Consider the following 13,401-nt stretch of genomic DNA (forward strand, 5'->3'; position numbering starts at 1 on the left):
AATGTGGCCAAGGATTTTCGTCGTTTTGGGCAGCAGAATTTGATGTTTCAGCTAGCATTTCTAGTGAAACGTTCTCTGAACCGTCGTCGCTCTCCTGGTCCACCTCCATCGCGTTCCCAATCTCCTACAGAAAGACTTGGCGCCTGGTAGCCTAGATCTACATGCTGATCACGTCACTCACTGTAGTGCTTCTGGGCCCGATTTTCTGTCTTCCTTTCGGTTTTCCAAAGTTTCTTTTTTACTCAGTAACGGATGGGATTTGTAATGTAACGAAATACAATACTTCACTCAAAACGTAATCAAGTAAAATTTAAATTAACGATTTTAAAAACTACTTGAAAAATACAAAATACACACAAAACCTACTTAATACAGTATCTTGAGTAAATGTATTTTGTTACTTTCCACCTCTGCATGTCATGTATTGTAAAACCTGAAACCATGTTTCATCATTATTTATTAATTTCTGCATTTATTTTACCTTTACATCCCGGTTTTTCTGTGTCATGTACTTATTTTTTCATATCGTTTATTTATTTGCCCCAACTTTGATATTTTGTTAACTTCGTTGTGCTTTTTTACACAATGACAATAAAAGGAATTCTGATCCTAAGTTTATTTATTTCCTTTTTCCTTGTAAAATGTTACCACTACAAAATAATCTGCAGCATAACTTTTTTTGTGTTTTTACGGCACTAGTGGCTTGTTTTTGTAAAGTGGGGTGACAGGAAAGGGGGTACGACTGAGAGAGAAGGGGAGAGACATGAGGCAAAGGAGCACAGGTCCATTTAGAGCCCGGGTCGTCCACATCGAGGACTAAGGCGTCAGTACATGGGTCATGCACGCTTACCACTGCGCCACCGAAGCAAATTGAAATGCTGAATACCTGTCTCACTGCCCATTCGGATCGGTGCCTGCACACTCAAACCAATGGCACAGTCTTTACGCCATAGCAGATCAGCAGATGGATCGGTGGGGCCATCACTGTGATGCGCACGCAGTACTGGTCCTTAGTGGAGAGAGCAGCTCTGAGTCAAAAGGCGAAACTCTTGATTTATGGGTTGATTTTATTGTTACTCTTTCATTCTTGATCATAACTGAAAAAAACTATATCCTGGATACAAGAGTCTCAAATGAGACTACAGTGCAGTGGGAGGGTCGGACGTTCTGTAATCCAGGAGAGTGGTTAGAGTAGAGATTCTCAGGTGGCCTGAGATGCCTCTGTCAAGGCATGTTACATGCATGTCTGAATGTGTGGAGGCCCAGGAGATGATACAGGGACTCTGGCTGATCGTCTAGTGGATGAAAAAGTAGTGGACTTGAAATTTCCCACAATGGCCCTTGAAAAGTAGGGATCTTTCATGGTAACTAGATGAGCAGATATATCCACTAGCCTGCAAACCCCTCAGATTGCCTATAACTGCTGCTTCCTGTGATGCAGTCCCTGAGAAGAGGAAAATCGTAGGTCGGCAACAAGAGAGATTGACTCTGAGGGATATATCTGGGAGAGCTCTGTTCCAAGCTGACAATCCAGAGAGACGAGAGGTGAGCAATTTGTAAAGTAACACAGAGAAAAGACTATAATATGTGTTACCAAAGTATGGGACTATCAGGCGATGAAGAGATGGCTTCAGCTACTTACATCCCTAACACAGGGGTCTTCAACATTTTCCAAGCAAAGGACTCCCAAACTGATGGCGAGATGGAGCGGGGACCCCCTAATTATATATTATATGAAATTAAGTTATATCAAAATGGTCCTATAGTGACTCTACTACATATGGAGTCATCTAACAGAAGTAATTTCTCCCTGGGATTATTAAAGTATTTCTGATTCTGATTCCTGGTTGATGGGACAGGTGTTGTGAATGAAACGGTGCCCAACTTGAAAGAGCTCCCGTGTGTCGCTGAATGTGTGCATTGATGACTGAAAGACGTCTTCTGCCTCCATTTATCTGTTTACTACAGTGTGTTGAATTCATCTTAATGTGTATTTAAAGAAATTTTAATTAGTGGAAAAAATTGCAGGGGGGAATATAAAAAAAAAAGTCTGATCAACCAAAACGTTTGCGACCCCCATACAGTTCCTCCGTGGACCCCCTAGAGGTCTGCGGACCCCCTGTTGAAGACCTCCACCCTAACAGATAGATGCGTTCCAAGGGGAAAAGGAAAACTCTCCACACAAGGGTTCTGATAGTATTCGTCTGAAATTCATACAGGTCCTTGAAATCAGGTGAAATTGGTCCCCACTTGCTTTCAACTCCATTTATTCAATAGACTTTGGCACACAGGCGATTAAACTGTAATGAATAGCAGCTGTTGATGTTTCACATGGGCACGACCAAAGCTGGGATGTCTTTGGTTTGTGGAGCTGTGCATTATTAAAAATGCAGAGGGCTGAAATGTGCTGTGTCACATTCCGGGTAAGGGGGAAGGGCATGGACCCCCACCCCTCCCCCATTGTGACGCAGTTGGTTGTCTTTGGTCGTTGAGGAATTTCAATGTTCCCTCCTGCTGCTTCTTCAACAATAACACTAAGATCACTTTATTTTTAGCTCCTTTTTTTTAAATAGTCTTAGATTCATGCAGAGCGTAGCTTGAAGCTGATCTCTTGAAGTGTCTAACTTTACCAATCTGTGCATCTCCACAGAGGCTCATAGTCATTCCTCCACACGGTTTTCCCGCTGCCTAATTAACTGCGCTTTTCTACGCCCCCACCGGCTCCCAGCCCTCCCTTCTCTCTGATGAACATATTAGTTGAGGTGTTGCTGCTGGTTGTCCTGAGTGGTGCCTCATTAACCTACATTTCACTTGCCGATAGGAATTGGGAGTGGTGCTTGGAGGGGTTTGCTCGTTGGAATGTGTCTGGGAGGAGAAAATGAAAAAGCTGAAGCATTTCTATAAAGAAGCTCTTTAAAGATATGCTGGGAGCTATTACCTTTTTTTTCTCTTTGTTATTTCCATCTTCTAATTTTCAGTATATTACTCTCGGTGTCAGGCTAATGCACTTCTAATGCAGTATTCATCTGTGGTCGGAGGATGGAACTCGAAACGGGAAAAGCATCATTTCCAGAGTTTTGCATATTAAATGGAGGCGTTAGGGGAGGTTAGGATGGAAAAACCACTATTGCTCCTTGGAGACGGTGGTAATGTGGAATGTATAGAGATTATGTTTTCATAATGGCACGAACACAAACAGTCAATTTCTCACTTTTATTTGATTCTGTTTCATTTTGAGCCATTTTCATCCACTTTAAATTGATCAGCATCTGGTTTTACTTTTAGTAGTTACTAATGCTTCTACACCACAATATGAAACAATCTCAGCTCCTTTAGACTTCTAGAGCTAAATAAAATAACTATGAATTATTACATTTGTTGTAAATAATTGGTGTCATATATAAAGTTTAAGATATTTAGTTAAAAGTCATGTTCCTTGTTTTTAGTAAGAAATGTCAAAGATGATTCTGATTCTTAGCCTTAATAAACTGTTCCTCCACAGACTAAAGAAATTCAAATTTATTGTTTATTAGCACTGTTATGATAATTGCAGGAATTATTTCTTAAAACGTTTTCTTGCTCATCTGTACCACCACTACCACTGTTTTCAGTCTAAATGCTATCCCAGTAACTTTACTGCCTTTTGACTCAAATAGGGCTGCAACTAACGATTATTTTAAAAATCGATGAATCGGCCGATTATTTTTTCGATTAATCGATGAATCGGACAAAAAATATTTTCTATATTTTATACTTTTTATTCCAAAATAAAAAATTTTGACAGAACAAACAAGCACACAAGTACAGGTTGCTCATTAACTGTACTGGTGCAATATGAAAAATAAATGTTTGTGTTAAAACTACGCAAACTTACATGAGAAATGAAGCTGTACATCCACAAAATATAGGCTACTTTGTTTCATAAAGTGCAAAAAAAGACCCCTAAGGGGTTCAAACAACAGGCCCCCCCATTTCAACAAATTAGTTTTTTTTAGACTAGATGAGTTCTGCCTTTTAAGACAGGAAAGTATAGCAGTTAAAGTTGCTACTTGAGAAAATACTGAACCATAGAGATAAAAATAGCCCTGTGATTCGAATTATAAATTGTATTTGGAATAAAAATGAGAGAACTAGGGGTGTTAAAAAACACATCCTCCAAAGACAGATATTTACATGGGAATGTGGCATATAATTAATTGACATATTACTGATCTTGCTGGATTTTATTCTGCTTTACTTCCATAAATTGCAGGATCTTCTTTACTTTATCTTTGCCAGAAGATTTAAACTTTAAAAACCTTGCCCTCATAATTTGCAAGTTAATTTATTTATAAAGTAAATATAAACGCTGCTTAAGCTAATTCAAATGAAATTAAAAGTAACATAAGTAGCCAACCTTATCACTGTCTGTAACCTACTAACACGGTAAGGAAAGCATCAGATGAGCTACCTGAGAAACTAACGTTACGTTTCCCCTTTAAAACCAAACAAACATGGCCGCTCACCCTGCTGATCAGCTCTCTTCACTGCCATAACAGTGGTGGTTCCGGGCCATGTTAATTTGTTTTGACAAAAGTTGCATGTTACGACTTTTTTCGCTTTACAAAGCGCAGGCTATTTAATTATTGTGATCAATTTGCGCCGTCAATCCCGGCGCATGCGCGCTTCATTTGCAGTCTGGATGCTGAGGGTAAACATCCTGCTGCTCTGACTGCAGCGCTGAGAGGGACTCCTGCAGGAGCAGGGGGAGGCGCCCCACGGCAGAGTAGGAATGATACATGCTTTCACGTAAGAGTCTCCAAAAGCCGCCAGTGGCACCGCAAAAAGTCGCCAGATTTGTCGCTAGTCGCTTTTTTGAAAAATAGTCACTGGAGGGGTCTGAAAAGTTGCTGAGTTGGCAACACTTCGCCTGCAGCGCTGGCTCGCTCTGCCGTATTTTTTGTTCTTCCCCCGCTTCAGTCAAGTGGATGTGATGACGGCGGCGGCGGATGACGCATTAATCGCGCGACACAACTAATCGATGATGAAATTCGTTGCCAACGCTTTTAAAAGTCGATTTTTATCGATTTTATCGATTCGTTGTTGCAGCCCTAGACTCAAATATAACTTACTTACAGACTGTTAGGCCCCGTCCACACGAAGCCAAACCCTGGCCTAAAAGCACAAATTTTTCACCAAACCAGCCTCTCATCCATACGAAAACAGCGTTTCGGGGGTCTGTTAACGATCTTTTTTCTATTAAGCCTTCAGAGAGGGAAGATTTTGAAACGCAGTTTTTCGCGTTTCCATCTTTAAGCTCTAACCACATTTTTTTTCTTACACGCATGCGCCATAGCGTCGCCTCTAAACACGCATGTGCGACACAGTATCACAACAACAATGGCGCCGTACTGTGTTGAATGGTTGCTGCTCATGCTACTCATCCTGCTGTCGGGCTTACAACAGAATCTTCTTCTTCTGGAATATCTCCAGGAAGAACAGAGCAATATCGACCACATAGTTCATCACCTCAATTTGACTGAACAACGAAAATGGACCCGCAGGGCCATTTTCCGGTTTTCCGGTTTGGTTGTTGTATAAATATTACTGCGCATGCCCAACATTTCGTTACCTGTTTTTGCCTATTTTTGCTTTGGCACCACAGCACCACTTACAGGCCAGGCATACATTTTGCAGCGTTTTCATGCATTCATGTGGACGATCACATTTATTTTACGTCTCCGTCTTTACGACAAACGTTCTGGAAAATATTAGCGTTTCGTGTTCGTTTTGACTTCGTGTGGACGGGGCCTTATACTGACATTTATAGTGGTTTTAGCACTGGAATAACACTTCACAGCTCTACCATCAATTGCTCTCTTTTGTTATTACACCTGACTGCCTCCCATTTACAATCTCTGTCCCCTTTAGAGCCTCAGTGGTAAGTCATTGTTGTGGTAGGTGGTAATTATTGTTGCTTCAGGGGGACTCATAAAATTTAACCAGACAGTCGTGTGTCAGAGGAGAGCTGCTGGACTGAGTCTTCAGAAGCGTGAAATATCACAGCAGGCGTCTGGGTTGGAGCCGTATCTTTAATGGAAGCTGCATGCTCGTGTGGTGCTTGGACAGTGGTATGTCCTGCTCTTTCGCACACTGAGGGGACAACAATACAACAAAACTTTGCCTCAATTTGCACTACAGTGGAAAAAAAAGACCTTTGCTTTTTGGTTGTTCTATTTTTCCGCTTTGCAGAGCATGACGCTCTGCTGAACAGGTGGATAGCAACAAACACATACAAATCTAAGCAAAATTTAATCGCTACTTTCTAAAATACCAACTCACATTGTAAGGTCCTGTTTTTTTGGATTGGCCACCCAGGAGATTAAGAACTCTGTGTTTGCCTTTAAAATCCACCACCAATTACGAAGTAAGATCCAAAACAGTTTAAGTAGTGCAAATTCAAACGTTTCATCCCACTGGATGTCCTCCTCATCCTCCGGCTTGCCCCTGCATGTCTGTCACCTTCCTGCTGTGATCGCCAGCTGTGCCAGCATAGCCTGCCTGTCTCTCTCTAATATTATAGAGTCTCACATGCTGACCCCACATGAACCGCAGCACACTCTGGCAGGAGGGAAGGTATTAATGTCGATTTTATAGGGTTTGGGTACTGTACTCAACCTATTTGACTAGCTCACATAGTGCCAAAAAATTTTCTCTTTACATTTAATCTTGTTGATTAAAGTTCCACAAATCATGCAAAAAATGGAAATACTGTAATACTTTTGGTTTGTTGATCTATTCTTTGTTGTAACAGTCCTCCTTTTTTATAAATCCTATGCAGTTAGAAAGTGTGTTTTTCACTTTAAGCTTCACATGTATGGGGTTGGGTTTCGCTGCATCCATAGAAAGCTTCCTGAATCCTAAACACTGCATTATTCTTTTAACCTTTGTTTGGTGTCTTGTTAATTAGCATAGATGGTCAAACCTTAAAGAAACAAGAGACAATTTAGCACAATTTTTTTTTATATTAAAAAAATATAAAGCTGACTAATAGCTTCTCTGTTATTAAACTGGTACACTATTTTATAGGCACGTGACACAATATTGGACCATTTAAAACACAGGTTGGCTTTCACAAAGCCTCAGAAAGGCAAGATTTATGTGCAAAAAATAAACCTGTACATGAAATTATCTTTCGTTTTTATAGAGAGTTTTTATAGTTATTTGTTGTTGGCATTCATATAAATATACTGGTGTAATAACTGGTTTTTGGTATACGTCTATTTTGAATTTTCTTTTTTCTTTGACATTGTAGTTTGTGTTTTCTATCTCTTAATTAAGGATAAACTGCTCATCTGAGAATTCAATTTTGATCTTCTGTTAGTGACCCTGAGTGAAGATAATTGCTACCTGAAATATTACAAAAGAGCTACTGTAATGTTTGATTGGGTTAAAAATAAAAGATTTTAATGTTTGGTTAAATTTTACTTAAAAAATAATAGTAAAAAAATAAGGGCCTCATGATTTTAAGAAATTGAATGACAGATAACCAAATTTGGACAAAAAAAATTAATAATTTGTCAAAACACTTTATGGGTGTTTCTTGTGATCAAAATGTCAATTTTGAATCAAATGAAGATTATTTCATGCTAAATACTTTGCATGTAAAGTTATTTATCCACCCAGTAAAGCTTGATACCGATACCCGATACCCGGCTGTGCAGTATCGGCCGATACCGATACCATCTGTTTGAAATTGATATGTGTTTATATATGAAGACCTGCATACTACTTGGATGTAAAATAATTGCCATCATGGCTTTGTCAAGCTGCTGCCTACCTTTGTGAAGCAGGAAAAAGACTAATACAAAGTGAATCCACTAGAACTTTGTATTGCCTACCTGGAATGCGTGACAATAGTTGAATAAACTTTTGGCTCTCTAAATGGTATCGGTGCCCTATTTGTGGGTACTCACTGATACCGATACCACCATTTTAGTGCTGGATCAGGGCCCCATCTGATACTGGTAGATATCGGTGCAACACAACTTCCTTGCAAACAGAAACCACCATTTTGGTTTTAGAAATACCCAGCAGTTGTCGAGATCATGTTTATCGGCTTGTCCATCACCATCACAAGCAAACAGCAGTTTTGAGCTCATCGTTAAGGTAACCATAGTCCCATATAAAGCCTACTATTCTCTCCTAACAAACAATCCCCCCACTGTCTCACTGCCCTTATACATGGACTGCTTCACCTTTGCATACATTTCTGCTGCACCCAGCTTGCTCACACAGTAGCAGCGGTACACCCTTTTCATCCTGTCATATTCTTCTTGTGATTAAGATTCCTCCAGATGAGATAATGTTCTGTTCATAGAAAGGATCACCATTAAAGCTACAGTGTGTAATTTTCAGCGACATCTAACGTCCAGACTGCAGACCGCAGCAACATGAACATCTCCCTTCCACCGCTTCTCCCCCCCAACAGTACGGCGAGCGTTACGGGACAAAATGTCTTCCACGGCGTCCGCATCACCTACCTTCTCAAGTGATGAGGTTTGTTTACATAGATAATTTTACAGATAGTATTTCATTAGTCTGTGTAGGGTATAGATTTCATGTAGACTTGAACAACTTGCCGTAGTTACTTTCGAGCGTAATGGGCGACCTCGCAATCGCTAGTTTGTTGGCTTTGCGCTGCCGTAGCGCAAAGATGTCTGCCTCCATGGCTGCGAGACCCGCTCCTATGTAATTATAAATAACGAATTCTAAGGCAACGCAAATATTAAGGTTAAGAGGCTGAGCTCGTAGATGATGATAAATAACATAGTTATGTATAATATATTACATTTCTGACTGTATATCCCTGTAATTATTACACACTGTAGCTTTAAAAAAAAAAAAAAATCTGGTCCGTACCAAAGAGACCTCCTAATGATCGCATAATAAATAACGTTAAGGACATGCTTTATAAAGTCACCTAAAAACTCATGGCTCTTACTGGCTGCGGTCATCCTTTTTCATGAATCAATGTGCGTTTAGAGTGATGATCTGACAACAACAGATAGCATCTCCTTACTGGTTTGTGGTAGTTTATGTCATTAAAATTTCATTTCCATGGAAACAAGCTGTTTTAAAGAGGAACCGTGCATTAATGCTTCCAGTAAGACCTTAAAGTCGTAGGGAAACGGCTCTTCCAACCGTTGCATTTCCAAATTCTCCAGAGTTGTGCACGACTTTACACGAGTGAATAAAGTGGATGTGATTGGTCCATTATCAAGAAGGCGGGGTTGTTGTGGTGGAAGGTTCACAAGCAAGTTTGATTGTGGCTGGTTTCTTTGAAGTACCTGCTAACCAGTTAGCAACTTAGTGCTAGTAGGTTTCCAATGGGAAATTCCATTGGGACCAAGTACCACTAAATTGGTGACTTAGAAACGACACTGTCAAGGAACGCTATGGACAGCAGAAACATGCAAGAGGAGGAGAGTTTAGTGTCAGAGGTCATTGATGAGTCTCCTCCGTCGTACATTTTTTATTTAGAGGAGGAAATCGGGGACGAAGATGTTGTGGAAAAGGACACCAGGGCGGCAGAAGCTTGGTTTGGTGTAGAAGGCTTACAGCCGTACATGTTTGAGCCCTTGCCTCGCAACGCTGCCAGTTCTGTTAGCTCTACGCCTGCTGTAGACACAGACGTCCATCCCCATGAACACTGGGACGGGCTCAATGGGAAAGGAAATGATTCTGATTTCTTATTTCAACTATTGCTTATATTAGCTGCGACATATGAATCAAGATGCTATGACCGAAAAAATTTGATTGACAGATAACCATTGATATATGATTGGCCGAATTTAGGTGTGCAAGCTGACGTATAACTAACCAGCCTGCATAAGATGACGGAAACCCCCCCAGATTTTAATAAATTTTCTAAATTATCGTCTGATAAAGAGCACATTTATATACATGTTTAGGCCAGAATTATTTGACATTTAAATATGATTTCCCAACTTTAAACTTCCTTTCTGTTCATGTTAATTTTAAGAATTATATATTTTTTTCCTTATTTTGTTTCTTTTTTCTTCTGTATTGACGAGTCTGATTATTTTCTATATATTTATACATTTCTTTTGTCAGATTTGCTTTTTGTTATTTAACAAATATAATCACAAAGACACCATTTTTAAGCTGTGTGTTTTTGCAATGAATGCTGTCGGATTTCCCTGAGTATGCTCCAAAATTCTAATGATGCAGTTTTTAACTGGTATTCCATGTTTTTGTTTTCATACCTGCCAAGTCCTCTCATTTTATGGATGCATCAAAGCCGAGCAGTCAGAATATATTAACTCCTAAATGAAAATGAGGTGATGTCATCTAGGGAAAATACGACCGTGAAGTGTGAAGATGCGGAAGAAGCTGAGAGACTTCCAGACAGACGCTCATACCAACACACCATCGGCAGCTATTCCAAACGAGCGCTCGTATCAGGCCGCACGTCTGCTGGGAGCAACAAAGCTGTCAACAAGCGCGGCACACATCATTTTCACCTCTTCGACTACTTCGCAGGATGTGAAAGACATTCAGAGCTCGCCGCACACAGGGAGAGATCACTAATAAACGCCGAGCACATCCTGCTCTGAAAGCCTCCTGCATAGTTTCAGAGGGAGCGGAGGATGGATGAAACGGCCCGGAACGATGGCAAACTGGCTCAGTGATTTAAAAAACGCCGGCCGGGCTTTAAAAGAAAAAAAAAGTTTGAAATAAATGGGTCGCTTCAGTCACTCTTGATAAGCGGGTCCTTTAAAGACTGTCAGTTTCGGTGGAATTGTCGGATTGATGTTATTCTCTCTTCTACTCAAACACACATTGCAGCGCTGAGATGAAAAATCTATTAAACTTAAGGAACTAAAAGTGTTTTTGTTCAGTAAATAAAAATAGCAGACATGCATGGGAAAGCTGGGAGAGCCTATTGGAGAACCTTGTCAGTCATTTGGTCTTCTGGGGATGGAGGCGGGTGAGGTGGAGGGTTCATCCCTGTGTGACAGCGACTTGTCAAAGCTTTGGAGGATGCAGATACAGCACATTCTATCCCAGCATCCCATGAGCAGGGGAGACGTCAGGAATCACATGATCTCAGCTATGGTGGCTTTTCTTGTCAGGTGGATGATGGATAGAGAAGAGATGGATGGAGCTGTTAGTGCAGACAGTGAGGTGGGATGAGCTTGTTTTTATATTTCAATCACTTCTTCGTTTTTCTGTGTCTTGAAATGATTCTCGCATGTCGTTGTTTCTCAGTTAAGAGTTGTTTCTTCGGACTTTGCAAGCTTTGTTGTTCTATCGTTTAGTCTGTTGTAGATTAGGAAACCTTTTCATGTAGTTTGTTTCATATAAACAAAGTATTTTCATATTTAAATGTTTTGAAAAAAAATTCACAGGATCCACTAAAGCCTCTGTTATCAGTGAAGAGCATTTCAGTCTGGGTTTTTGGATATACTCCATTTTTAAGGCTTTTATGCTGTTGGTCCGGTTCCCAAGAATACAACTTAAATCCTCTACTAACAATCTTAAGTTTTCTTAAATCTCAAAATGATTTTTTAGCCTCTCCTATCTTTATAAAGTCATCCCATTCATGTTTGGATAGTCAAAGTATTTTCCATTTTTTAATTAGAGCTGGAATCCAGATTCCCTAAAAACATTTAACATTCATTAATATTTACAAATATTGCAATATTGGTCGTGACTATCCCACTTTTCATCGCCTCCTACATCACAGGTCCTCATCACTCTATACGACTTTTAGCATCACTGCATCCGTAGTCAGTTATGAGAATTTATTACAAATAATATGAAAACCCATTTAAATGGCCAACATTATTGGCATCCAGATGGTGAATATAAAGACCTACATATAATAGATATATAGGAATATAACAGCCTACTTAATACTCCATCCAACTAGTCTTTGTACAAGCTTGTCTTTGTTGTCGGTGCTCGGTTGCAACCTTTTATCCATCTTTAACACTTTTCCAGACTCCGTTTAGATTTTGGAAAAATAAATAAAACGTATATTATCCTCTGTTGGAGCATGTAGATATTAAAAAAGATAGATATAGGTGTACAACAGCAAGATATAGATATACAATAGATAATACAGATATACAATAGATGGGTATAGACATAAAATAGATGGATATAGATGTACAATAAATAGAAATAGATGCACAAAAGATGGAAATAGATGTACAATAAATAGATATAGATCTACAATTGATGATATAGATGTAAAATAAATATATAGATGTAAAATAGATATATATATAGATATACAATTGATAGATATGGATGTACAATCAATAGATACAGATATACAATTGATTATATAGCTATAAAATGGATATTTAGACTTAGAATAGATAGATGTAGATATATATATAACAGATGTACAATACATAGATATTTATTTAAAATGGATAGATATAGAATAGATAGATATAGATATACAAAAGATGGGTATAGCTGTAAAATAGAAATATATGTAAAATAAATAGATATAGATATACCATAGATGGATACAGCTATACAATAGATGGATATAGATGTAAAATAGATGGATATAGATGTAAAATAGATGGATATAGATGTACAATAGATCATTTTTTTGAAAGCATGGGCTTTACTTTACTAATTTTCCTTCCAATCTCGCTTTAAATACTTGATATAAAAGTGTGAGAGATGATTGGTGTAAATGCAGTCGTCATTATTGTAAAAACAAACACAAAATGTTCTTGCAGATCCCATCTTTGATCAGCTTGGTTAAATGTATATTCCAAAAACAAAGATTCGTACCTTTACTCTATTATCTGCAAACATCTCACCATACTTCCCACCAGACATAAGGGGTAAATCGATTAACCCAGAACATTTGCTTAACTCCTGCTCAGTCTTGCTCCTGCATGGCTCTGCCTCAATAGTATCTTTCTTGCATCTTTCTGCTTCCTGTTTCTTAAATTTACACACCTCACTGAGGTTTGCGTCTTCTTTTAGCAGCAGCGGCATAGACTTTAAAGAAGTTTGTTATTTTCACAACCTAGTGGTGCTCCGTGTGATGTTTTCACTATTATGAGTTTCCAACTTGTTGATCACTAACAAAGGCTGATCAAGGTGAAACCTGCCTACCAGATTATTTCTCTATGTAGGTCTGTTCCCGTTATACACAAGGATCTTATTTTAGAGTTAGTCTGAAATACAATCTTCATTATTTTGGTCTATTTACAAATAAACTCTTGCAGACCGACTGGGGGATTTTTGGGAATGTTTGTAACGCAGTAGGTTGGACTCTCCTGACACAGGAGCACTAATTATGTAACTTACTCAGCATCTAATTGAATAAGAAAAAAGAACAGCAGGGTTTGTTTTACAGTA

The 13,401-nt window shown here is 39.1% G+C and overlaps 1 protein-coding gene across 3 annotated transcripts in view; it reads left to right on the forward strand.

Moving 5' to 3' along the window:
- Nucleotides 1–13,401, forward strand: part of si:dkey-91i10.2 (uncharacterized protein LOC555224 homolog) — a 110,253-nt gene that overhangs the window by 68,167 nt on the left and 28,685 nt on the right. The gene's annotated exons all lie outside the window — the stretch shown is intronic.

The sequence above is a fragment of the Cyprinodon tularosa genome, unplaced genomic scaffold (assembly GCF_016077235.1).
Source record: "Cyprinodon tularosa strain WSP-4 unplaced genomic scaffold, ASM1607723v1 ctg134, whole genome shotgun sequence".
Taxonomy (NCBI): Eukaryota; Metazoa; Chordata; class Actinopteri; order Cyprinodontiformes; family Cyprinodontidae; genus Cyprinodon; species Cyprinodon tularosa.